Source organism: Xenia sp. Carnegie-2017, unplaced genomic scaffold (genome assembly GCF_021976095.1).
Source record: "Xenia sp. Carnegie-2017 unplaced genomic scaffold, XeniaSp_v1 HiC_scaffold_14, whole genome shotgun sequence".
Lineage (NCBI taxonomy): Eukaryota > Metazoa > Cnidaria > Anthozoa > Malacalcyonacea > Xeniidae > Xenia > Xenia sp. Carnegie-2017.
In genome coordinates this window covers 160897-187615 of record NW_025813447.1, presented here as the reverse complement: position 1 = coordinate 187615, position 26719 = coordinate 160897, and the positions used below count along the sequence as shown (strand labels likewise).

At 33.7% G+C, this 26719-nt stretch overlaps 6 long non-coding RNA genes across 7 annotated transcripts; 2 read left to right on the top strand and 4 right to left on the bottom strand.

Moving 5' to 3' along the window:
• Positions 1 to 149: 149 nt before the first annotated feature.
• LOC124434436 lies at positions 150 to 1735 on the top strand. The gene is made up of 2 exons (XR_006944770.1): positions 150 to 332; positions 1250 to 1735. It is a non-coding gene; the product is annotated as an uncharacterized LOC124434436 (long non-coding RNA).
• A 345-nt stretch (positions 1736 to 2080) lies between these two features.
• LOC124434375 lies at positions 2081 to 5210 on the bottom strand. Its single transcript, XR_006944759.1, has 3 exons — positions 5200 to 5210; positions 4734 to 4735; positions 2081 to 2186 (listed from the first exon to the last, which is right to left on the bottom strand). It is a non-coding gene; the product is annotated as an uncharacterized LOC124434375 (long non-coding RNA).
• LOC124434374 lies at positions 2443 to 5418 on the top strand. Its single transcript, XR_006944758.1, has 2 exons — positions 2443 to 2732; positions 3462 to 5418. It is a non-coding gene; the product is annotated as an uncharacterized LOC124434374 (long non-coding RNA).
• A 970-nt stretch (positions 5419 to 6388) lies between these two features.
• On the bottom strand, positions 6389 to 7354 carry LOC124434778. Its single transcript, XR_006944886.1, has 2 exons — positions 7191 to 7354; positions 6389 to 6706 (listed from the first exon to the last, which is right to left on the bottom strand). It is a non-coding gene; the product is annotated as an uncharacterized LOC124434778 (long non-coding RNA).
• Positions 7355 to 8553: 1199 nt separating this feature from the next.
• Positions 8554 to 16354, bottom strand: LOC124434342. Of its 2 annotated transcripts, XR_006944746.1 has the most exons (13): positions 16268 to 16354; positions 16133 to 16176; positions 15796 to 15874; positions 15519 to 15734; positions 15295 to 15420; positions 14198 to 14314; positions 13632 to 13769; positions 13113 to 13511; positions 12689 to 12768; positions 11486 to 11558; positions 11134 to 11189; positions 10171 to 10287; positions 8554 to 9670 (listed from the first exon to the last, which is right to left on the bottom strand). It is a non-coding gene; the product is annotated as an uncharacterized LOC124434342 (long non-coding RNA). The 2 variants fall into 2 exon arrangements; XR_006944747.1 differs by lacking the exons at positions 8554 to 9670; positions 10171 to 10287; positions 11134 to 11189; positions 11486 to 11558 and adding an exon at positions 11872 to 11890.
• Positions 16355 to 25923: 9569 nt separating this feature from the next.
• On the bottom strand, positions 25924 to 26711 carry LOC124434098. The gene is made up of 4 exons (XR_006944697.1): positions 26618 to 26711; positions 26432 to 26515; positions 26209 to 26328; positions 25924 to 26138 (listed from the first exon to the last, which is right to left on the bottom strand). It is a non-coding gene; the product is annotated as an uncharacterized LOC124434098 (long non-coding RNA).
• Positions 26712 to 26719: the final 8 nt, after the last annotated feature.

Genomic DNA, 26719 nt, shown 5'->3' with positions numbered 1-26719 from the left:
TTTACAACGGCACCAAACACGTGTGCATCTTTTGCTTTTTGTAGCAAAAAATACGGTTTTTTTCTATTTTGTTTCTGAAACTGATGTTATTTAATAACATTAAAATGAATGTGGTGTCAACTTCACACTTTATGCTAATTTTGAATGTTGTGGTGAATCCTGTGGTGAATGTAAGGATGAATGTCAGGATGAGTGTCAGGATGAATCCTGTGGTACCTTCACAGTAGTGGATTTTAGTTGATGCTATGTTTTGGCGCAAAAGCCACATTAAGGAAAGGTTTTATGAGTAATATTGTGGTTTTTCGATGTAAATTGCAAAGCTCGCGACAGAAGTAAGTAACTTATCATATAATCATGTTTAATTACTTTGAATTATACGATTTGCGAGCTTCATGAATCTGACTGATAAAACAGTTTGTTACTTTTTAAATCCTTTCTCTTCCATCATTGTTATATGACAACATTCACGAAATGATCTCAAACCAAACTGGCGATAGAATCCAACTAAGCCAGTAAAGGCTTAAAAATAACGTAACTTTTCCAAGAAAAATCCTGCATTTCATATAAACTCTACATTAATCTCCTCAAAACACATGCATTTGAGGGAACAGTTGTCAATAGTAAAATGCTTGTGGTCCTTGATTGTAACTTGCGTCAAATGTTCAAAGCCTCAAGTCATTTAATTTGAACTACTCTTTGCATCTCTTTTATCTGCGACGAGAAACTTCTCAGACATATCAATGAACCAAACAACCTCATATATCTTAACTGAAAATCTGCCCAGTACACTTTTGTCATGTTCATTCTGGTGGAATATCAGTGTTTCTAGTATAAAACTCCTTGATCATGAAAGACGATTATCTTGATAAAATTCTTAATCTTCTAAACTTTTAACATTAATTCGTGAGTTGAAATTGACAATGGTCAATTAAAAAAAAACAAAATATCACTCAAAAAAACATCGTCTTTTAAACTCAAGATTTGAATTGTATAAGCAAGTGACATTACTTATTAATACCGATAAAACGGTTTAATAACTTTTTGGAAATTTGTTTGTGCAATTTCGTCATCCCTACCTGCTATCTAAACTATAATTTATCCAACACTTCGAAAACTATGCAAACTTTTGTGTCTAGTAACGTTGGTGTTTGAAAATGTCATCTGAACTTACTTTATTTACGAAGACAAGTCGTTTAATTAGTTTTTGTTTGTGTATTATTTGTTTTAATAGTTTTTTTATTATTCCTAGGTGATTACGATGCGCTACAATCATGGCCATTTCAAAAGAAGATCACAATGATGTTAATGGATCAAGGAAATGGTGATCACATAATTGATGCTTTTCATTCAGATCCTCAAAGTTCCTCATTTCAACGACCAAAGTCTGATATGAATATCGCTTCTGGATCACCACTCTTCATGCCATTGGAAAGTTTAAATAATCGTCAGTATATCAAAGATGATACATTGTTTATAAAAATGATCGTCGACTGAGTTTACAGCTACTGGAAATAATATCTCATAGAAAAATACTTTTCAAGAGGAAGCTGATATTTCATGAAAAATGCTTTTCAAGTGAAAGTTCGAAGTATGAGATTAGATTCAGACTTTCTTCCAAAAAGTTCAAAAGACCAATGCAATCACGTTCGTTTGTTTTTTGTTTGTTGAACAACAAATGCTTAGTTTTCCTTCTTTAATTTTCTTTAATTTTTGAAAGTATAAACTCGTTTAAAGAGTTGGGCATTATTCTTGAGGTGTTTGAGATGGTTTGGAAAAAAATAGCACCAGTACTCCAGCTAAAGTGCCTTCTTCCTTACATAATTTTTGCTTTGCAGATATTTTTTCAATTTTTTTAATGAAATCACACTTTCTTCCTTGCAATACATCACTTGTTATTATTCGTTTACTCTTCGAAGACATAAAGCAACAAAATTTCAATTTCCCCCATTGCACACTACTACAACGTAATATATACATTGTTTGTATGTGAACATCAAAGGTTCCGACATCGAGTGGCGCTTCTGTATATATCTATTCTGTGACTGCGTATGAATCACTGATCTGATATTATCAGATCAGTGGTATGAATGCGCTGCATACAAAACCACACAGTGTGAAATAACAATTCTTTATATATTGCTTTGAAATTAATATAAAAATTGTACGGAATATGTCGACATCCGATTCTGAGTAGTGTACAGCCACAACAGCCGAAAATATTGAATTGAACAGTCGGGAATTCGATTTAGAAGACGAAGATCAATCGTCATTAAATGCGCTCCGAAACACCCATGGCGATTTTGAGTACGGCCAAGCTGCAGCGTATGAAAACCACTGATCTGATAATAGACTGATATAGCTTCTACAGGTAGCAAAAGTGAAGCCTAATTATATATGCAAAATTCACTTCCGGGTACCACGGCGAGATACAAATTACTATAGAAATGTATGGCGGATAACGTTTACAAACATGGATTTTCGAATATTTAAGACCTTTCGCGACTCCTTACTAACCTCAAGTATTAGTCATGGATAGAACAGGTTATGCGAATCAATTTGAAATCAAAATGATTCCGATAGCTGTAAAATATCGACGTTAGTGTTGGTTTAAAAGTTGTAAATGCGAGAATGTATTTTGTCCCATCGTTGCCAATGCACGATAGTTCACTGCTCGCTTTCCAATTTCTGAGGCAGTTATGATCTAGTATACGTTTCAGTTCTTTAGAAATGAGGTGAGTTACTTTTTTATCATTCTTTCTTTATGTTGAGAGATTGTTGACATTTTATTTTTGCTGTAAATTCATTTTTTCACTAGCAAAGTACTACTGATGCTTGAACAAGACAAGTTTATTTAGTTTCTTTCGCACTTTATCTTTAGTTTCCATTTCTGTGGTTGTTTTTCCCAAATGGTATAGTCGCACCTTGCTGTAGCATTTAGATATGGTCTTAATTAATGAGTAAATATGATTTTCGTGAACAGTAGTATCCAACATGTGTGCATCGAGATCCTTGAATGTGGTCCTCAATCTATACCATTTACTACAGACAAAGCAATAGCATCAGGAATTCCTTTCCCTTGCGGTAAATTTCCATCTGTAGCTGCCAACATTCTCTGAAAGCACCTCTCTGTTTCATTGCATATTACTATTACACTTGCTGTTGGCTTAAACAAATTACCCCTGTCTTTTAAAGTCAGGAAAGCAGACTCATTTTTGTAGTTTCTTGAACCGACTGCTTCATGACAAACAGGACAGTTTATTTTCTTTTGCACCATCTGGGCAACATAGCCAGCCATGTACGATATTGCCGCCTTTTTAAATTCAGATACAGTGGAAAAGGTTGGTGCATCACTATAATCTTCATCCTCATCTGTGTTGTGATTTGTCCCTTGTAAATCATACTTTCGGATGAGAGCAGCATCATGAATTGTCATACTTGATTCTTTGTTTGGCATTTTATAGGTGTCCCCAATTACTTCCAATATGTTAGTTTCATCTTGTCTGGTGCAGTTGCCATTGCAACCATGGATACTGCTTCTCATCAAAAGTCTCTTGTATGCAGCCGTAAATTGTTCAGCTGTTGGGTTGTTGTTAAAGCCTCCTGAGGACCGAATTGCTCCAAAGAAAAGCTCTAAATGATCTTGGCTGAATTTATAAGTCAAAATATATTTCATTGGTGCATCTTCCTTTTCAACCAACTCAACAAAAATTTGTTTTATGCTATCAATTGCCACAAGAAACCCAACAAAGCCAGTTTTGCGACGGGTTGTGTACATTAGATCACCTGATGCATTTTTCAGACCAATAATGTATTCACGGGCTTCATCAAGAAAGGGTTCCCAACTATCCTTGTTACTTTTTCGAAGAGCTGCTTTGAAACCTTTGGCACATGGATTGCGAGAATTAAGGATGTCAAATAAATGGTCAAAAGTTCTAATGAACTTCACTGTAGCTTCTGAACCTTGGAACTGTGGAAGCTTTAGAGTTTCCCTACAGTAATCAATTGCATCTGCAACACTGGCACTGAAAGTCTGAGCAGCAAGATTAACTTTCATCTTTTGTTGCCACCACTGGATATGTGAAAGCTTCAACTTATTTCCAAGCCTCAACCCTTCTTTTGTTTGTAGTTTTTGTAACTCCGCTAAATATTCCCAACAAACTTTGTTTTCGTCTTTGTCAAATAACATGCCACCATCCCCTAAAGTATTTCTTACAAGCTTGAGCATATGACATACATCAAGAAAAATGTATATCTTCTTCTCTTGATTCAACGGATGTGAGAAATATGGCCTGATGTCAGGAAGTTTTAATTGAGCCCCAAGTTCATGCAGCATTGAAAAGTGACATGATGGTCCATCACAAATAAAAGAAATGATGTCTACTCCAACATCATGCAACCTTCTGATACACATTTTAATTAAATTTGCTCGCTCTTTTCCACTCAAGCCATCAATGAAAAAGTATCCAACAGGAACTTTCCATTTTTTATTCACACCTACAACCATAAAGACAAGAGCATCTTTGGCTATTGGTGCAGAATCATCATCTTGCACATCATTACCCAGATCAACGTAGCCACGGAATTTCTGTCCATCCCAGGATACATGTTTCTTTATGGCCATCTCATCTATCATGAGACTGCCGATTAATTTTTCTCCATCATCTTTTACCCTTTGTGATAATGCTTGAAATGATGGTTCTGTAAACCCTGGATCGGCCGGGACCTTAGCATACCACTTTCTGATTTGAACAGGATGGGGAAGTGCCAAATTGAATGTCTTTCGCACAAAGTTGTATGCCTTCGCTGAGTAGAATTGAAGAGTGAGTGCAAAGGACTTGAGTTCTGGTGAGTATTTGCATCCTTTACCAGAGTTTGATGACATTCTTTTAAATAATGACAGAGGTACTTCTGAAAAGTTTCTCTTTAACATCTCTTCACATGCAGAAGAAATTAAATCCTTTTTCTTTAGGTGTTTCACTACGTCCTTTAGGGATGCATTTCTTTTCTTGTATCGTCTTGCTTTTTGCTGATTTGCCTTAAGTTTCCTTTTCAGGGAAATAATTTCTTCATGATAAGCCCTTTTCATCTTTTCCATCTCATCTGCATACTTGGTTTTAGTATATAATTGATTTACTTCTGTGTCAAGTGCCATCTTTTTGCAGGGGTTGGTACACATTCATCATCTGTGCATTCTTCAACTTCGATTATTTTGTCATTTATGCCATTTTTAAGTCTATTTGATGTTTTAATTCGTGACTTTTGTTTCTGAAATAAAAAATATTTGAGCTTACTGTAGACTGCACTTCTGTGCAGTTGAATAGCTGTGTGTATGCCAGTCTAATAATTATGTCACATGTTAGACAGTCTGGACAATATGTATGGATAATAAATGTTATAAAAATTTAATGCTCCTATGAATTAACTAGTTTATTTATTTTTATTTCAAATATGTATTAGTAGAGTTAAAAAGAGAATGACAATTTGGTGCTGATTCGTTATACCAAAAGGCGTTGCTGATATGTTGATTAATATCAGGGCTTTCCCTAAAGCCCAAGAAAACCCCTAACAACAGTTTCGTCCAATTAGCGCATACTTTGAAATTCATTAACAACATATGATTGGTTGCCATAAGTTTTGTTGCGCTTGCACAAATTTTGTATTGTAAATTATAACTAGAAAAACTGTCTATAAAAGTTAATACGTATGCTTGGACGTGGAGATGGATGAGTTACCTTCTGCATATGTTTTGGAAAACTTTTAAACCGTGTTGGAATGGCATCTTTCTTAAGCTTTATTATCTTTCCTGCTCTGTCGAAACAACTCTCACTAAAATGTTCCGAACAAAGTCGAGAGTTGCTGCTCGGTAACCAATCTTTTCTTCTGATTTTCTCAACCCATATTTTTTTTTGGCTCGGATCGGCTGGGAGCCTGGACAATCAATAATTTTCTTTTGTTCGTATTTGTATAACGAGAGCAATGGACGGTTACGTAGACTTCATAAATAATTATAGCTATTTTTGTATTTTTCTTGTTCCCCTTGTAACAGCTACAATTTACGAAAAACAGGTGAATTAGTAATTGATAGAGAGAACTTTATACCTGTGAAACGAGCGAGGTTGTTGCCTTTTTGTCGCAGTCTCTTCGTCAGGTGAGCCATCACTATCACTCCGATTTAACTCAGTTGTTTTATTTTTTTTTCTTTTGTTGCAGCCGAATGCACAACATTGCATCCCTAGTCTACCCATTTTTTGAATCAATCGCAGTTGAAAGCAGTAACTTCGTGTATGAAAACAGCGCCAGTTTATAATTCCGCGCCCTTTTTCACACTGATCTCAAAATTAATGTTCTTATACTCAGAAATAATATAAATTAAAATCTCATTTTTTACTCTAAATTTTACTTTCCTCTTCTAAGTGCTAAGCAAATTCCAGAAGTTAGTATGAATGTAATATTAATGATTTAAATATTTTTCCAAAAACATTAAAATTATTCTTAAGATATGAATGTAGTTAGGGATGGTATGAATATGAATTGCAGTTGACATTACAATCCTTTTCAGCAACAGTTTCATCATCAGTCTTGAGTCTTGTAGTAATAAGAAAGACAAGAGCTTTATTCCACTTGTAAAGTGTGACTTTAACAATCCAACAGTTGACCAATTTACAGCTGTAGACAATTAACTGTTGCTGAGAAGCAGTATTCATGGCTGTAAAGGAATTAGCACAAGGCAATGTGAAACTGATATACTGGATACAATTGGACACACTTGTAATTATAAGCCGTGGACACAGTCATATGTTGCTGTTGATAATTTAAACTAACTTAAGGGACAAACCAAAACCAAGATGATTATAAAGAGGACCTGCAAATTCATACCTGGCTGGCTACATTACCTTGATGTTTCAAAAGCTGTATACTAAAGTGTCCTAATGTGTGTAGAACGCATTTGTTAGATTTTAATGTCAATGAAAATCATACTTCTTTGAATAATTAAGCGCAAAGTGCGAGTATACCATTTGAGAAAAACAACTACAGAAATGGAAACTAAAGATAAAGTGCGAAAGAAACTAAATAGACTTGTCTTGTTTAAGCATCAGTAGTACTTTGCTCAAGAAAAATGAAGTTACAGCAAAAATAAAATGTCAACAATCTCTCAACATAAAGAAAAAATGATAAAAAAAGTAACTCACCTCATTTCTAAAGAACTGAAACGTATACTAGATCATAACTGCCTCAGAAATTGGAAAGCGAGCAGTGAACTATCGTGCATTGGCAACGATGGGACAAAATACATTCTCGCATTTACAACTTTTAAACCAACACTAACGTCGATATTTTACAGCTATCGGAATCATTTTGATTTCAAATGATTCGCATAACCTGTTCTATCCATGACTAATACTTGAGGTTAGTAAGGAGTCGCGAAAGGTCTTAAATATTCGAAAATCCATGTTTGTAAACGTTATCCGCCATACATTTCTATAGTAATTTGTATCTCGCCGTGGTACCCGGAAGTGAATTTTGCATATATAATTAGGCTTCACTTTTGCTACCTGTAGAAGCTATATCAGTCTATTAATGATTGATTTAATGACTAACAATAGGTACTCCCTATAGGGCTTTTCAGTAGCTATTTACAAAATTGAATACATATACATATTTGACTTATAAAAATATAAAAAAGACTATTATTAAAAGGATTTTAAAGATAAAAGTAACATTACAAGATGGAACTACAAAACGAACCACTTGCTGATGATGAGTGGTTAGAAAACTATAATAGAGAGAAAGAAGAAGAAAGACGCCAAACAGAAGAGCTCGAACGCAGAATGCAAAATGAAGTTCCTCTTGATTCTTGGTAAGAAAAGTTGGAAAATTTGTTTATTTATTGTTGCCAAAGATTTTGACAGAGAACTTTCTTAGGTGCAATTGTGGTAAGTGCCGTGTTCCTCTCTTGGTTAATCTAAAAGAATGTAGATGTTGCCACAAAATTATCAATTGCATTGATTGAAATGCAAGATCATATGGTGGTATACGAATTAGGAAGGCAGCCAAAATGCATCACAGAGCATCCAGGATTTGATGCCATTTGCCTCAAGAAGAGATGGAGTTAGATATCGTAAAGGATTCTTGGAGCAAAGGTTTGTTACAATTAATAGTTAAATGCTTCTGTCTGGGTTATCTATGAATGCACACTTGCAAAATTTGTATTTTATGGACACCTACCTCTTTTAATGAACCTTTTGTATTATGCCTTTTCAGGTTTTTTCAAGTTGTTGCATATAGGCAATTTACAAGAATGGTACATGGCATTCTTCGAGACAAAGGAATTCCACTTCCAGCTTGTGCTTACCATGTTATTTGAACAACTTTAAATTTTAAAAAAATGAACACTTTGCAGGGTATGAAGAGGACAATTTGTAAAATAACATAATATTCTTTATTATTTTAGGTAATGTGTGCATTAGCCCAGCTAGTAGGGATCATCCAGTGAAGTGTGGAATGATATTAGCCACTCTTGATGTATTGCATCTTCGATTCACACTCATAATATAGTCGCGTATAGACATGGACTTTATTTCTCGTCACGGGCTGTTTTACATATTTTCTAATTAAAACTATGCCAAAGATATTTTGGTGCAATGACTCAAAGTTTACTTTTAACATGTCATCGTAATAGTGGCGTTTTAATTTTCCAACTCATATGTGAATGACCGGGAAAAATTTCAAAATACAAACTTTAACTTTGTTGTATGCCCATAATGATAACCTATGAGTATTGAGCAACATCCTCACCACCGACAGCAAAAGGTATAATATGCCCACGTTTTTGTACGATATTTTCTTTAAACACAGAAAAGAAAAATGTCTTAAACATGGCAATTACAAAATTTATAGCTCTTTTGTTACAAAGGAAAGTGTTGTCAGAAATTTGTTTTAAAGTTCTTCTTTCCTAAAGAGAAATGTCAGCTATATATAGGGATTGTATCCTCATTTGTAAAATTATTTGATGAGCTCAGTAAAGAAGGCTCAAAACTTAAGTAAAACTCATTTCTGGATCACTTTGTTTGGATTTTCTTTTATTTCTGATTTGACCATTTTTTTCGTCCTTTTCATTATCGCTTTCCTTTCGTTATGTATCCTCTTGTCTTCGCTGTCTACCAATATTGCTTGGATGTTTTCATTTGCTCTTCTTCGTTAGATGGCAATCTTTTTGTCAAACTATTCAAAGCTTCAGATGGAATCCTATTTTCATTCTGACCAGTTGATGGAGGTTTGACAAAAAACAGGGAAGAATGATAAAAAAGCAAAGGTCTATGATCGTTGTCATGCGACCGAAATTACTCCACTTTTGGTTGATGAGTCGTTGCATGACGGGATAGGATACAATGTTGAACTTCCTCGTGAGAACGGCAGCTTCAAGTGGAGTGCGAGCTTTCTTCGTCTTTGCGCTCATTCGCGATAACTCAAGAAAATTTATGAAATTAAATTCCTTCCTTGTTATAATATCAGTCGTGTGGAGTTTGTCGAGAACTTCTAAAGCCACCTGTGGAAGTCGTTCAATCAAAACTGACAATGCCGAATCCCCGGATGAATCAAGGAGACAAGGCGAAGCGCCTTCGTCTATCAATGCTTTTGCTGTTTTGTCTCTCGTCCATTCTGCAGCCAACTAAAAGAACGCAATGGCGAGGTTTCATAGATTCAATGAAATGTTATCATAATGAATTTTTTGTAAGGCAATTGTTGATTACAATATACAAAGCTATCTTATTTAACGCCATCGACCATTATCGTATTGTATATGTTCAGTGAATATTCCTCAAAGAATGGATAAATTGCTTTTTTGTGCAAACTACTCAAAGCAAATGCGCTATAACGAATTGCAAGTAGTTAAAGTACATCATACAAACAGAATAGAGCACAACGTTTAAATAACAATCATTGTACGTCAATTGATGACATAAAATTTTCATTCTAATCTTTTCCTACATTTTATCAGTAGACTGGTGTTTTTTTTCATCTTAATGCTGTTTTCATCAATGCTGTTTACGTGTAATGGTGTCCTGTTTCTATAGTCAAGTGAGTCAATATTTGTTTGACATCCCTATAGCAGTTGAAGTGATTTCATGGAATTATTTTTATGCATCATGTATCGGAGTCTGTAATTACCTACTGTCCTTGCATCAATATCTGCGTGGTTTTGCAACAAAAAGTCGGCCATTTCGTCAGACACAGCCAGGTGTAGAGAGGTTCGCCCGAAGTTGTCTTGCTTATTGATCTCTCCACCTGCGGAGACAAAATGAAGACCGCTGGGCTATGATAGCGCAGATGTTGTGTGGACGTTACGGAGAATATTGTTTTTTAAAAATATTAAATTATTGTAGTTCATTTTTATCCGTTAAAGAATTTAGGTAATACCAGTAAAAATAATTTTTGCCTTTTATAAGAAACTAAATACAAAATGTGCAGGAGTCAATAAAGACTGAAAAAGTTACGAAATCGGAATCAGAGCGAATTATTTATTTCGTTTGTACGAATTTATCGTAGTAAAATATTTTCTACATGCTGAAATGTGCATGTAACAATAATAGGATGAAATTAATGGAAAAAATGTTTCCTGTGTGATCGCACAGGAAAACTGAGAGAATCAGCGTTCAGAGAACAGCAAAAATTATCGAAAATCAGCGTTCAAATATCAATGTTCATACTTGAGCCGAACATTATTATGTAGTAAACACCTATCTTTTCTTCTATTCTTATAAATAAAGATACATGAAGGCTAAAAATGATTTGTTTGAGACGAGTGCTTATTCGACTGGTAGCGTTTGATTTATAATCACGGGAATAAATTTGCTTTCAATTAAGAATTTTATCGTTACTGTTTTGAGTAAATATGCACGATTTTTTCTGCTTGAACTTGAGGCGTTCGCCTGTCAATTTATTTTAATTGCAGCTCAAAACAACATTTTATAAAAAAATCAAGAAACGCTGGAATCCTTTTGCTGGTAATCCTTGAGATCAGCTAATTTTTTTTACTTTAAAAGAATTAATAAACCTAACTTATTTCAACATTCATTCTAAACATTTTTTCGTCCCTAAACAAACTCTTTTTAAAGCAAACACATGACTTACCTTGGTGAAAGGCCGAGCTGTTACAGCCGTTTGCTTCGATATGGTTAAATATAAACCTGCAAAATTAAAGCTACACTCAATGTCCAAGCGTGAGGTCTTTACAAGCATAGGACATCTGGTTGCTTTGCAAAGGTTGGCTTCCATATAATATATACTTATAAAAAATTGCGGATTTATGTGCATAAAACTAATTCAAACGAACACCAAGGAAAAATCAGAGTCGGTGCTAGAACGTTACTTGGGGTGGGATTGTTCATATATTCTGTTGTACCGACCGACCCCCCTCCCCCGATTAACGTTCTGCCGCTACACTTTAAACATTTATTTATACAAAGGCTGTGGCAATATTTACCTTTGAGAAGCACAACTGTGACGTTCCAATGTTGGCTTCTGTGTAGCAACAATGGATATGGCCAGAAAAAGTTCTAAAAAAGTTGTTGAACATGTAGTGAATCAACACAAAATAAGGTACCTGAAAAATGGTTCATATGGAAAGGTGGAGTTGGAACTCGCCTCGGCAAACTTTTCGTTTTCTACAAACAACCCGTGCTTACCATAAAAACATTAAAACATTAAAACATTAAAGTTAATGTTTTCATGTTTTCATGTTTTCATGTTTTAATGTTTTCCTTGGTGGTGGCGTTCGTTGTCAGTAATCTTTGTAAAGGTTAAATTGATTCTTTTCAAAATCAGGTTTAAGGCAGGAATTGTTTCTTCGGCAGACCAGTCAATATTTGGTAATGCTTCTAACATGAATCTATAAAACAGAAGTTCGTACAACAACTGATCTTGCGAATTACCAAGAGAAGAACTCAGCATTATACAAGAGAACTCTTGGGCCAATTGGCTGTGCATTGTTCTCATTTGCCGGAGACGTCAAACGCAAAACTTTCTCTTAGATCAATTTTGAAGGCAAACAGAAGGTCATACGACCAACGAAGCTTAATTAAATGTTTTCATCAGGTTGTGATGATAGATGTACGGAGTGAGCTTGGCGGAGGTAGCCATCGTAAGCTTACGTATATAACACCATGAACAGAGCAAAGTTTCAAAAAATATTGCTTTCTGCCTCATATTTTATAACTCATAAAATGTTTCATGCATTTATGTCATTTCTCTATCAATTCCATTCAATTTTGACACGCGCACCATTCAGGCAGTTGCATTGACTTCATGGCAAATGAAGACATTCTCAATAAAACCTATCAGAAGGTACGCATAGTGTAAATAATCACCAAGCAATTTTCTGCTTTCTCACAGTGAAAAGTCTACGGTTTTGTATGATCGGCTACTTTTATTTCACGCACAGTGTGGTAACGAGTTTGAAAATGCATTTCTTGAAAGAAGTTAAAGAAGACATTACAATGATATAGCTAAGACTGAAAACTGTTCACTCAACTATTGGATTCATACCAGTCAACCGGATTTTCTATTGCACTGCTCGGGATGTAAAGAGTAAGATTACATAAAACATTCATATAATAGAACGCTCCGTAGGAAAGTATACGTGCACACCGAAACACAAAATTTTTAAAAATGCCATTAACTTCCTTACTTTTGCAGTTCTGTTAGCTCTGATGACACGGTATCGGTTAAGGAGAGCTTCAGAAGTGTGTGAGCGATGTTGCACAATGACTAGAAAAGCAATATCGCAATGGGTACTTTTTGAAATAGAAACTGCTCACAACATACAACATGAAAAATGAAAAGAAACTGAAGCCTGTAAGAACTTTTCCAAAAAAACCAATTATCTAGCTTTACTGTAACGTTATTGAGTAACAACTAAGTTTCATAAAATGCTCTTGTCTAAAATGAGTTATCATATGAAAAATGAACCAAATAAATACATAGACGTTGACTGAGGTATTCAAGCAAAGTGTTTTGTCGACGTAGTTTTCATTGATGTCTCCTTTTCATTTTTCATAGAATAGATTTTATCAGAACTTTTGAAAAACATTGGCAAGAGCCGGCCAATGTACCTGTATGCTTTCATTATCCAGTGCCAGGTTAACAGTTTGCCCTGAAATTTTAAAATTGCATTTCGTGGAGTCCTAAGCTCATAGAGCGAATCAAAGACTTGTTTTCCTTCGTCTTGTGTGCTGAACTTGTTCAAAAATGGTTTAAATTGCTCATCTGAAAAATGAAAGCTTTTGAAAAAAATTCAAAAAAAACAGCGTTGCTTTCCCTAACAATGCAGTATGTCTGCAACAAAAACCACATACGAACCAATCGACTCCGAGTCTCTGTCTTCATCAGGATACATTCTGGATAATCTAATATTTTTTTGGCTTGTAGTAAAAGAAGTAACAGATCCCGTTGAAACTTCACGCGTTCTTCGCTTTGCTACAGAACTAAGTTCCTTGATGTTTAAGAAAGGCCTAAACAAAGAACACATGTATGTGTATGAACACACTTATTGATACGGCAGTCTCGAATTGGTCATTCGATCAAGACTCTATTTTATACAGAAAGAAGGAGTAGACTGTAAAGAACTATACCTTCTTAAAGAGGTGCAACTCTTCAAGAGCATTGAACACAGCGATGAAGAGATTGTAAAGCAGCTGGTTCATCTCTGGAGCATTTCTTCTTGTCATTATTGGCATTATTTCGTACATACTCCAGATAAAATGGCAACCCTATTATTTAAAAGAAAGAAAAAATTTATTGGCACCAGAAACGAGCATATGAAAGGCAACTCAAACAGAATTTTGGATGTAAGATTCCATTGTATGAACCCGGTTTCTTCACTGAGGTTGAGGGTGCAATGAAGAATGAGAATACGAATATGTATATTCAGGATTCCTTGAAACTTTTGATTCTAGTGTTGACTAAATGGAATCCGAATTCCAAACAGCAGGTTCTGGATTTCCAAGCAAAAAATCAAGAATTACAACATATGTTTTCCGATATAAGTTTTAATTATCATCGAAAGAAAAGCAAAACGAGCATTTTTTGCTCTGAAAAAGAGATGTCAAAGGGGTTGCAAACTACTTTTGTTGAAGGTGTGAGCTATATAATAATTCTTAGAGCAAATTAAATGTTTATATTGTAGTACAAAACATACCAACATCTGTGTCGCACGAACTGATTCAGGTGAGCAAGCAACAACAGTTACACAAAGACGGATCGCTGTATCAAGTTTAGATTCATTTTCTTCCAATTTTCTTTCATAACAAGAATCCTTCGTAACAAGAATTAAATTTGGTTGAAATCACGTGAATGGAATTTGATGCATGAGACACAAATTTTTTAATACAACGAAAAAGATATCATCTTATGTTTTCTAACATTTGGAAATCGAGCCATGCATTTGAAATTGACAATATAATTAAAGATGCAACAACACTCAAGCCAAGCAAATATAATTATAAGCTGTGAATGTATTTACGAACCAGAGGTTTAAGTTCTCCATCTACGTCAACTAATGACAGGACATCCAATATGTCAGGAACGTCGTCCTTTAAACCCCCCTTCATACAACCCAAAGTCGACATCCAAAGTTCTACGTGGGAATGCAATTTGTTTGCTGAGCTCCGAGTGCAAGAAGCTGACATAGCTTCTGAACAATTCCTTCTCTCAGGAATCCAGTTGGAGTGGAGGCCAATTTGTTGCTTTGCTTCCCTTGCCTGATGAAACTTACATAGACCCACCCACTCTGTTGGTAACTAACCGACTTAAATATTGCTATGAACAGCGTATTTGTCATGGTAAATGACAATTGAGTTGTTCTTAAAAGAAATGTTGAAAACCAAAACGAGGATAACTATAAAGTTATGGTGTCATCATAATAAAAGTAAATTTTTGTTTTCATTCAAGCAGACGTGACAACTGATGAGAAATGCATTTTGCCATTCTATTTTTTAGTTTTCTTTATTTAGGTTTTGACAAATTTTTTTAAGAACTGCTCAATTATCATTCACCATGACGCTGTTCAGCACAATATCTAAGTTTGTAATTAGTACACCGTGCAGTCTGTGTTTAGATGGATATACGAAATTATCAAAGGTTTCAGTTTTAAGAGCAAGGCATCCCCCAACGGCAAAGTGTATGAAGTACACACTTTCTAAAGACTAGCCAAGTTTAACAATGGGTTCAAACAAGGCAAAACATCACTTATCGCCTGTGCCGAAGGTACAGAAACAAAAGACCCAGCAGCGTTACCTTTTGTTCATCAACTGATGATCTTTAATCACTCTGTAGTAATTTACTTCTTAAGCCATCAGCTCGTTTGCTGAGACCGCGAATCAATTCATTGCAATGCAACTCAAACATGCCGACTTGAATTATCTAAATGAATACACTCGTAAACATCGGATTATAAAATGACCGACACAAAACGAAGAAAACACCACTCGGTTAGAGAAAAAAAAACACACGATATTTACCTTTTGAGAGTTGTATGTTATGTCATCTATCAATTTGGCGTAATATTCCACCTTCTGAACGAATACTGACCAATGAGCTTCTGATCGCTTCTCTATCCTTCTTGTGCGAAGATTGAAGTGTTGAGCCTGATTGTTTCTTGGAGGTAGTTGAATTGATTGAGGATAATACAGCATTGACATTCGTCAGTCCTCCATTACTCCGTCTTGCACCAGAGTCTGCAAAAGTCATGAGTAAAATGTTGCTTGCTGGCAGTGAAGAGGTTCAAACACAACTAACCTGGCCGGCCATCCTCAGTCTTGCTCTGATTGAGCTGAAAAAGTGGTCTGTTCTCATGCCATAGTGGCTTCTGTCTGGTCTAGATAAGTATTATAAATATTGTTGGTATAATGCTCTTTCAAAAGTTTTTGGTGAAAAAAAAATGTTAAGTAAATTTGAACAAAAAGTACTTTTGAACCGTGCAAGTGCATATTTTACAAAGTTCACACGTTCACAATTCATAAAAGGGATTTAGTTTTGTCGAAGACGGCTGTTTTTGTGCAAATAAATTTACTAGTTTAGTCGTACTCATAAACAATATAGTTAATGAAATTATGCACAGAATGCCAACACTTACCTCAGGTAGCTGACAGGAACTTTAGGATTCTTTCCTTTGCCCCTCTGAAATAAAAAAAAAGAAACACAAAATTTAAGTTCATTGGCTTTCATTTCACGATAATTTTTCTGAATTGTCAGTTTCAAATTAACTTACCGACTGTAATGCAGGCGTGGGAGATTCCATATTCAAAACGCTGTAGCTTTAAACACGTTAAAATATTTACATCTTTAAGGTTTCACTTTCAAAATCTTTAAATTACATATCGCTTTGAAGTTTGTATTGCGTCCATTTTCTTGTAGGTATAACATCACTTACAACCACGCGAATAAAGGAGGTATCCGCTGTACACTGGTAAAGACAACTCAGAAATAGTACATAGTAAAACAGGAATCGTATGAATTCGATCATTAATAAAAGCTCTGGAATCACTAGTATAGAACCTAAAGAACACGAATAATTTAATCCAATAAAATTTAAAAGATCGATACCATGAACAAAAAACGCCTGTACGTGAGGTTACAAGGGATTAGAACTTTGATTTATAGAAGTATAACCATCGTGGTTATACTTGTTTTTTAGACATCATTTCATCATGGTTATACATACCATTTTCCGGTATGTTTTATAATATCTGAAATTTTACTAATTTTCTCATCTGGTTTACACCATTGTGTCGCACAAACACGAAATTTTAAGTCCTCGTAAAATTTACTTGTTTTTAGCCATCATTTCATCATGGTTATACATACCATTTTCCGGTATGTTTTATAATCTCTGAAATTTTACTAATTTTCTCATCTGGTTTACACCATAGTGACACACAAACACGAAATTTTAAGTCCTCGTAAAATTTACTTGTTTTTAGCCATCATTTCATCATGGTTATACATACCATTTTCCGGTATGTTTTATAATATCTGAAATTTTACTAATTTTCTCATCTGGTTTACACCATAGTGACACACAAACACGAAATTTTAAGTCCTCGTAAAATTTACTTGTTTTTAGCCATCATTTCATCATGGTTATACATACCATTTTCCGGTATGTTTTATAATATCTGAAATTTTACTAATTTTCTCATCTGGTTTACACCATAGTGACACACAAACACGAAATTTTAAGTCCTCGTAAAATTTACTTGTTTTTAGCCATCATTTCATCATGGTTATACATACCATTTTCCGGTATGTTTTATAATATCTGAAATTTTACTAATTTTCTCATCTGGTTTACACCATAGTGACACACAAACACGAAATTTTAAGTCCTCGTAAAATTTACTTGTTTTTAGCCATCATTTCATCATGGTTATACATACCATTTTCCGGTATGTTTTATAATCTCTGAAATTTTACTAATTTTCTCATCTGGTTTACACCATAGTGACACACAAACACGAAATTTTAAGTCCTCGTAAAATTTACTTGTTTTTAGCCATCATTTCATCATGGTTATACATACCATTTTCCGGTATGTTTTATAATATCTGAAATTTTACTAATTTTCTCATCTGGTTTACACCATAGTGACACACAAACACGAAATTTTAAGTCCTCGTAAAATTTACTTGTTTTTAGCCATCATTTCATCATGGTTATACATACCATTTTCCGGTATGTTTTATAATATCTGAAATTTTACTAATTTTCTCATCTGGTTTACACCATAGTGACACACAAACACGAAATTTTAAGTCCTCGTAAAATTTACTTGTTTTTAGCCATCATTTCATCATGGTTATACATACCATTTTCCGGTATGTTTTATAATATCTGAAATTTTACTAATTTTCTCATCTGGTTTACACCATAGTGACACACAAACACGAAATTTTAAGTCCTCGTAAAATTTACTTGTTTTTAGCCATCATTTCATCATGGTTATACATACCATTTTCCGGTATGTTTTATAATATCTGAAATTTTACTAATTTTCTCATCTGGTTTACACCATAGTGACACACAAACACGAAATTTTAAGTCCTCGTAAAATTTACTTGTTTTTAGCCATCATTTCATCATGGTTATACATACCATTTTCCGGTATGTTTTATAATATCTGAAATTTTACTAATTTTCTCATCTGGTTTACACCATAGTGACACACAAACACGAAATTTTAAGTCCTCGTAAAATTTACTTGTTTTTAGCCATCATTTCATCATGGTTATACATACCATTTTCCGGTATGTTTTATAATATCTGAAATTTTACTAATTTTCTCATCTGGTTTACACCATAGTGACACACAAACACGAAATTTTAAGTCCTCGTAAAATTTACTTGTTTTTAGCCATCATTTCATCATGGTTATACATACCATTTTCCGGTATGTTTTATAATATCTGAAATTTTACTAATTTTCTCATCTGGTTTACACCATAGTGACACACAAACACGAAATTTTAAGTCCTCGTAAAATTTACTTGTTTTTAGCCATCATTTCATCATGGTTATACATACCATTTTCCGGTATGTTTTATAATATCTGAAATTTTACTAATTTTCTCATCTGGTTTACACCATAGTGACACACAAACACGAAATTTTAAGTCCTCGTAAAATTTACTTGTTTTTAGCCATCATTTCATCATGGTTATACATACCATTTTCCGGTATGTTTTATAATATCTGAAATTTTACTAATTTTCTCATCTGGTTTACACCATAGTGACACACAAACACGAAATTTTAAGTCCTCGTAAAATTTACTTGTTTTTAGCCATCATTTCATCATGGTTATACATACCATTTTCCGGTATGTTTTATAATATCTGAAATTTTACTAATTTTCTCATCTGGTTTACACCATAGTGACACACAAACACGAAATTTTAAGTCCTCGTAAAATTTACTTGTTTTTAGCCATCATTTCATCATGGTTATACATACCATTTTCCGGTATGTTTTATAATATCTGAAATTTTACTAATTTTCTCATCTGGTTTACACCATAGTGACACACAAACACGAAATTTTAAGTCCTCGTAAAATTTACTTGTTTTTAGCCATCATTTCATCATGGTTATACATACCATTTTCCGGTATGTTTTATAATATCTGAAATTTTACTAATTTTCTCATCTGGTTTACACCATAGTGACACACAAACACGAAATTTTAAGTCCTCGTAAAATTTACTTGTTTTTAGCCATCATTTCATCATGGTTATACATACCATTTTCCGGTATGTTTTATAATATCTGAAATTTTACTAATTTTCTCATCTGGTTTACACCATAGTGACACACAAACACGAAATTTTAAGTCCTCGTAAAATTTACTTGTTTTTAGCCATCATTTCATCATGGTTATACATACCATTTTCCGGTATGTTTTATAATATCTGAAATTTTACTAATTTTCTCATCTGGTTTACACCATAGTGACACACAAACACGAAATTTTAAGTCCTCGTAAAATTTACTTGTTTTTAGCCATCATTTCATCATGGTTATACATACCATTTTCCGGTATGTTTTATAATATCTGAAATTTTACTAATTTTCTCATCTGGTTTACACCATAGTGACACACAAACACGAAATTTTAAGTCCTCGTAAAATTTACTTGTTTTTAGCCATCATTTCATCATGGTTATACATACCATTTTCCGGTATGTTTTATAATATCTGAAATTTTACTAATTTTCTCATCTGGTTTACACCATAGTGACACACAAACACGAAATTTTAAGTCCTCGTAAAATTTACTTGTTTTTAGACATCATTTCATCATGGTTATACATACCATTTTCCGGTATGTTTTATAATATCTGAAATTTTACTAATTTTCTCATCTGGTTTACACCATAGTGACACACAAACACGAAATTTTAAGTCCTCGTAAAATTTACTTGTTTTTAGCCATCATTTCATCATGGTTATACATACCATTTTCCGGTATGTTTTATAATATCTGAAATTTTACTAATTTTCTCATCTGGTTTACACCATAGTGACACACAAACACGAAATTTTAAGTCCTCGTAAAATTTACTTGTTTTTAGCCATCATTTCATCATGGTTATACATACCATTTTCCGGTATGTTTTATAATATCTGAAATTTTACTAATTTTCTCATCTGGTTTACACCATAGTGACACACAAACACGAAATTTTAAGTCCTCGTAAAATTTACTTGTTTTTAGCCATCATTTCATCATGGTTATACATACCATTTTCCGGTATGTTTTATAATATCTGAAATTTTACTAATTTTCTCATCTGGTTTACACCATAGTGACACACAAACACGAAATTTTAAGTCCTCGTAAAATTTACTTGTTTTTAGACATCATTTCATCATGGTTATACATACCATTTTCCGGTATGTTTTATAATATCTGAAATTTTACTAATTTTCTCATCTGGTTTACACCATAGTGACACACAAACACGAAATTTTAAGTCCTCGTAAAATTTACTTGTTTTTAGCCATCATTTCATCATGGTTATACATACCATTTTCCGGTATGTTTTATAATCTCTGAAATTTTACTAATTTTCTCATCTGGTTTACACCATAGTGACACACAAACACGAAATTTTAAGTCCTCGTAAAATTTACTTGTTTTTATCCATCATTTCATCATGGTTATACATACCATTTTCCGGTATGTTTTATAATCTCTGAAATTTTACTAATTTTCTCATCTGGTTTACACCATAGTGACACACAAACACGAAATTTTAAGTCCTCGTAAAATTTACTTGTTTTTATCCATCATTTCATCATGGTTATACATACCATTTTCCGGTATGTTTTATAATATCTGAAATTTTACTAATTTTCTCATCTGGTTTACACCATAGTGACACACAAACACGAAATTTTAAGTCCTCGTAAAATTTACTTGTTTTTATCCATCATTTCATCATGGTTATACATACCATTTTCCGGTATGTTTTATAATATCTGAAATTTTACTAATTTTCTCATCTGGTTTACACCATAGTGACACACAAACACGAAATTTTAAGTCCTCGTAAAATTTACTTGTTTTTTATCCATCATTTCATCATGGTTATACATACCATTTTCCGGTATGTTTTATAATATCTGAAATTTTACTAATTTTCTCACCTGGTTTACACAATAGTGTCACGGAAGTTTGTCATTTCCTTTTATAAAAACACTAATATGACAGATCACACTTAAATTCTTTGACGCACAGGATAAATAAATAGCTGCATCTCGATCCGTTATAAATTACTTGGCACCGAAAACATTTGCTTTAATATTTCTGCAAGGTTTGTTAGAATTTGATTAGGTCGCTTATTTACTGAAAACTGCTTCAAATTATTGTTGAGATGTCTTCCAATATAAAAAGTAAAGTAAATTCACGAGGGGAAAAGTTTATTCTAAAAAGCAAGAGACCGGTAAGATTATGTGTACGTTGACAGTAAATGAATTCTCAACCAGAGTTCTATCTGAACGTCAAGTTTATTTTTGAAGAAAAAAGAGCTATCGATTTCTCAAAGTGAAGCGCACAATGTGTACAGAAAGAAAAAACGTATTGCAGACAGGGTAAAAGAATGATAAACTTTTTGTACCCTCTTTGATTAATGCAGAAAATATTGACTAAATTTGAAATGTAACAGCTATAAATCACATGCTCTATAAATATTTTTAGATTGATCTAATGTCATCGGAGAAGAGCCTCAATCCGATGGTTTTGCTATATCTTGATGGACATGGAACGGTTAAAGCTGCTGGTAATTCTTCTATCAAAAAGATTTTAGACTTGTGTAGAAGTTAAGAATTGAATTGGATTATTTTTGTGTTTAAAATACGATTGTCGGTATAGAAGTAATGTAATCAATTCATTTAAACAGGAACGCCCGGCCTTCGTCGAGAAATCTTGAATATTTCCCGAGATGCCATGTGCAAATATGTTGAAGACAATTCTTTGATTACAACTGACTCCCCAAGTACTAACTTTTATTTTGTTGTTTCTAAATTGTATAAAAACAAATAAAGGTGTCACAATGCTGCAATAAAGTCTGTATCATTTTATATTAGAAAGCTGTGAAGACGTTTATCAAGTGCAGGAGATACGCTCTGATCTTGTTGATCCTGATGCTTTGGAAGAAATAAAACAAGGGACTTGGTCGTGCAAAGAGCTACGGAAACTGGTTTTAAATATGGTTCTCCCAAGAACAGCTGACATCGGTAAAACTATTTTTGTATATTTGTGAGTAACTAATTTCTGATATACAACGGCAGACCTCGTGAATTCAAGATTGGTTTTAGACAAGAAAGGAAAACGGAAGTGGAAAGTGGCTAGAGTGAGACTTTTGGCTTAAAGCAGAGAAACCGTTGTTTTGGCCTCCTCACATCCCATTTGTTTCGCCATCTGCCAGGATTAATCAACCTTCAGGTAAATCAAGTGAATCAATCTTCAATATTTTCATTGTTTTTATTTACATATTGTACACCATTCTCAGAGGATGATTACGATGAAGAAGAATTTGATGATAAAACAGAACGCTCGAGAAAAATTTTAAATAAGAAAGAACTGATAGAGATCGCTCTATCGTATGGAGAATACGTTCATGAAGTGAGTATTATTGTTGTAGATTTAGTATATAGAAGACAACTCACTGCTTCTCTTAACTTTTGTTTAATTAGTTTACTGGAAATGAAAAAAATGAAGAGACAACACAATCATTTGGTCAAGGAAGACAAGAGGTACACACTAACCATCTTTTAAGAAATAATATAAGAACATTTAAACACGAACTGCTATTTGCTTTTATTCCCAAGAAAACTAATCGAGATGCGAATGTTGGAAAAGATACGTATACAAGCGAAGAAGATAAAAGAAGTGATGAGAGCGAGAAAAGAGAAGATTTCGAAAACAAATTTGTTGATAACGAAGCTGCATTAAATAACATAAAAGAGGATGAAAGGGTAAATGAACGTCCAGGAAATTACAAAAAAACAGCGTACCAAAAATGAACGTTTTTTTCTATACCCATCAGGAAGAGGATACACAATTAGTGAATTTACAACAGATGAGAGACATGTACGAAAAAGTAAGAAAACTTTTAGAAACTCACATTTATTTTTTTAAATTTCAAAACGATACCACAATCCATTTTAGAGAGAAATAGCTTGTATTGTTCGCGCAATGTTAAAAGACCCCCCTAAAATATGTTGAAACAGCCTACGAATTGTTGGACTTAGCTGATACACATCAACATCCTATTACGAAAAATTTAAAGTATGAAATGCTAATGTTTATTGACTGATTGAACGGTTCTAATCTAAATGACAATTTGTTGATTCCTTAATAATATTTGAGTAGGTCACACGAAAAAGACCTCATGGGCGTTCCACATGATTACGACACAAGTTGTCCTGGAGACATTTTCAACGCTTTAAGCATTGATCCCAATAGACTTCAACTCGATTCATTTCTATACGGAGTTGCACATCAATGTCATTTGGCATCCGAAGTAATATTTTGCTCTGTAAATCTCTAAGTTTTTTTATTTATAAAAGAAACACATCTTTTTCTAGCGCTCACGACAAACAAGTAAAGCAATTTCAAATGAAGAAATTATAAAAGAAATACAAGATTTCAACACTGAAGGTGAACATTCTCAAAATTCAAATCACGAAGAAAATTCTTTAATATTAAACAAATTTAGAAAACCTACATGACAAGCAAATTATTCCCTTTTTTAGAGGTTACCCTTACTAACACGCATGTTCAATGCATTGCTGGAGCACTTCGTGCGTCATTGGAAATATGGAGTCCCCAGTTTGAACTATTCCATATCTATTTTCCGTGTTTATGCCAAGTTACGGACAACGGAGGAATAGGCTACTTTAGTTTGACAGTTGGCAAAACTTTTCAAAATAGTTATGTATTTATGGAGCAAACATCTGAAAAGAGACCGACTAGAAGAAAAAGCCAGCAACTACAATCAGGTCAATAAAAATTGAATGTCTCATGTAAATGTTTCTATTGAATATGTGAAGAAAATTCCTGACGATAATAGAAAACTATATCTTTGACAGGAAAGAATGCAGTGAAGAGAGTGAAAGGTGACATTCATATATTGAAAATATTTGACAAAAGGAAAACGACAAAGGTAGCATCAATGCCTTTTAGAGTGAACTGTTTTGATGGCATTGTAATATACAAGAGTGATGTCGAAACATTAAATGGAAGCAAGTGGTTGTGTGATACCATAATTGACTTTTTTTTAAGGTAATGTGAAATGATTCAAATCTAACATATAGAAGGAAGCAATAAAAACTTTACAAGCTAACTTAAATTACATGAATGCAATAGGTATTACTGCAAAACGGCAGAAAGAAAAGACGATGGGGAACAATATTATGCCTTTTCTAGTTTTTTCCAACAGAAACTACTCATGAAAGGACACGTGTAAGTGTCCGGTTAAGATTTCACCCTAGATTCTAGAGATAATTACATGTTATAATATTTGCAATTTTTTCAGATCAAAGCGACCATTAGATCTTTCGGGATGCAACTTACATGGAGTGAGGAGATACACACCTAAGAACATGTATCAATATAAAATGATTTTTATACCAGTCTGCGACATGTAAGAATTTTACAAAGAAAATCAGTTTCTATAGTTCAATTCTATGAGATACTTGAGACATGATATATTTTAAAGGACACATTGGTGGCTAGTGGTCTTTGAAGTTTTCAAGTCGTTTATACGTGTTGTGCAGCATGGGTTGGAAGAATAAAACTGTTGCTTCAAACATAAGAAGGTTGTTATTTCTATACATACTGAACTAACAGGTTGCCTCTTTGATATGTACCGACATGTTTTCTAACTTCATAAACAGCTTTTTAACGTTAAGGTATCTCCAACACATAAAAGAAGAGCAACAATGGCCAGACCACATGGGAAGCATTTCAGAGCCTATTTATGCGGATGTAAGTCGAGTAATTGTTTGACAAGCATAAACACATTGATCTATAAAGTCAATGTATGGATATGTCACAAACGTTGTTATTTAATCACCATTCAGGTTGCAAGGCAAAAAAATGGTCACGATTGCGGCGTATATTTGTTAGAGTTTGCAAGAGTAATAATAAAGGAGGTATTTTGTTATGTAGACATTTGCTGTCGCAAAATACGCAAATAATTTAAAAGCAACATATTCCAGTATGTGACATATAACAGATAATTTTATCATATTTTAGGGATGCATCAACTCATCGATAGAAAATATAAACAGTGAGGGAAGACGTACGCAGCTAAAAGAGCTTCTTCAGTCCCTGTAACAGTCGACCTGTTTACACACAATGAAAAACAGGCGTTATATAAATGGTCAATGCTCGGCACATTTGTTCAATTACTTCTTCATATAAACTCTGATTGTGTCATGAGGTGCAACATTACTACTACATAGAATAATCGTGGAGTAAATATATATACTTAATAACTAATGAGTACCAGCATTATCCATTGACGTTGAAAAGCTATAATATCGTGCGAGTTATGATTTCAACATTTTAAAAATTGATTTCATTCATTTTCATATCCAAAATTTTTCATTATGCTATAAATGCGAAAAATATGAAGCTGTTTGAGGACAAAATGTTACAGCTATACGTTACGCAGACATGTCATAAATATGACGTATTTTCTTTAAAATGATGAATTTAGAAAAATATTTCAACTGTTACTTAGACTTTTTTTGTTTGTTCCAAAGTGTTAGCATTTCGTTTCAACATGGTTCCCAATTAAATAATACTGGTTTTCAAATACTACTTATCTGATAATATTGCTGATTGCAAGAAACGTTTCCTCTCTGGAACATCCCGTCCAGGATTGCATTTTATTATGCGCAACATGTTTCTGTACCAAATATACAATTTCGAAAATAGCAAAAAGTTGTCATATTCCATGTATGAAACCATTGACGCAAGTGGCTTCATTACAGAGTTACACTGCTCTGCAGCTTGGCTGTTGTGCGTTTTTAAAATGGGATATCTATTAATATCGTATCCCTCAGAGCAACCTATAAGAGTCAAAGATATGAGTCGTTTCAATTTCGACACACTTAGCATAATAAAATACGAGTTTTATACCAGAATGGTTTCTCCAATGAAACTTGTCGACGATGAATTTGGATTTTTAAAAAGCAGGATCGCGGTTAAGGCAGTACTCGTGTAGTTTGCACGCGTTGTCATAGATCACTAGTTCAGGAGCTAAACATTATAAGTTTATTTGTTTACAATTGGGAGTAACGAAACGCTAACAATTTCACAATTCTCATAAAAGAATGAGAAATACCTCAAAACTTCAAATTACCTTCAGAAAATCGAGTTCTTAAAATGGTAAAAGGAACATTGGGTGATTCATGATCGGGCATCACTTGAAAGCCGTAACAAATACCTAAAAACAATAAAAATCTCATAATTTTTCAATGAGGAGAGTTTACGGGATGAATTTTCCTGTCATTCTATGATCAAGAACATTAATGCTTCTTTGCCATACCGTGCGGACATAAAATAAGGAATATCCCAGGAATTAAAGACCCATGCTTCTTCTTTGAACGAACGCCTTTGGCACAATCATCTAAATGACCAGCTCTTTTGT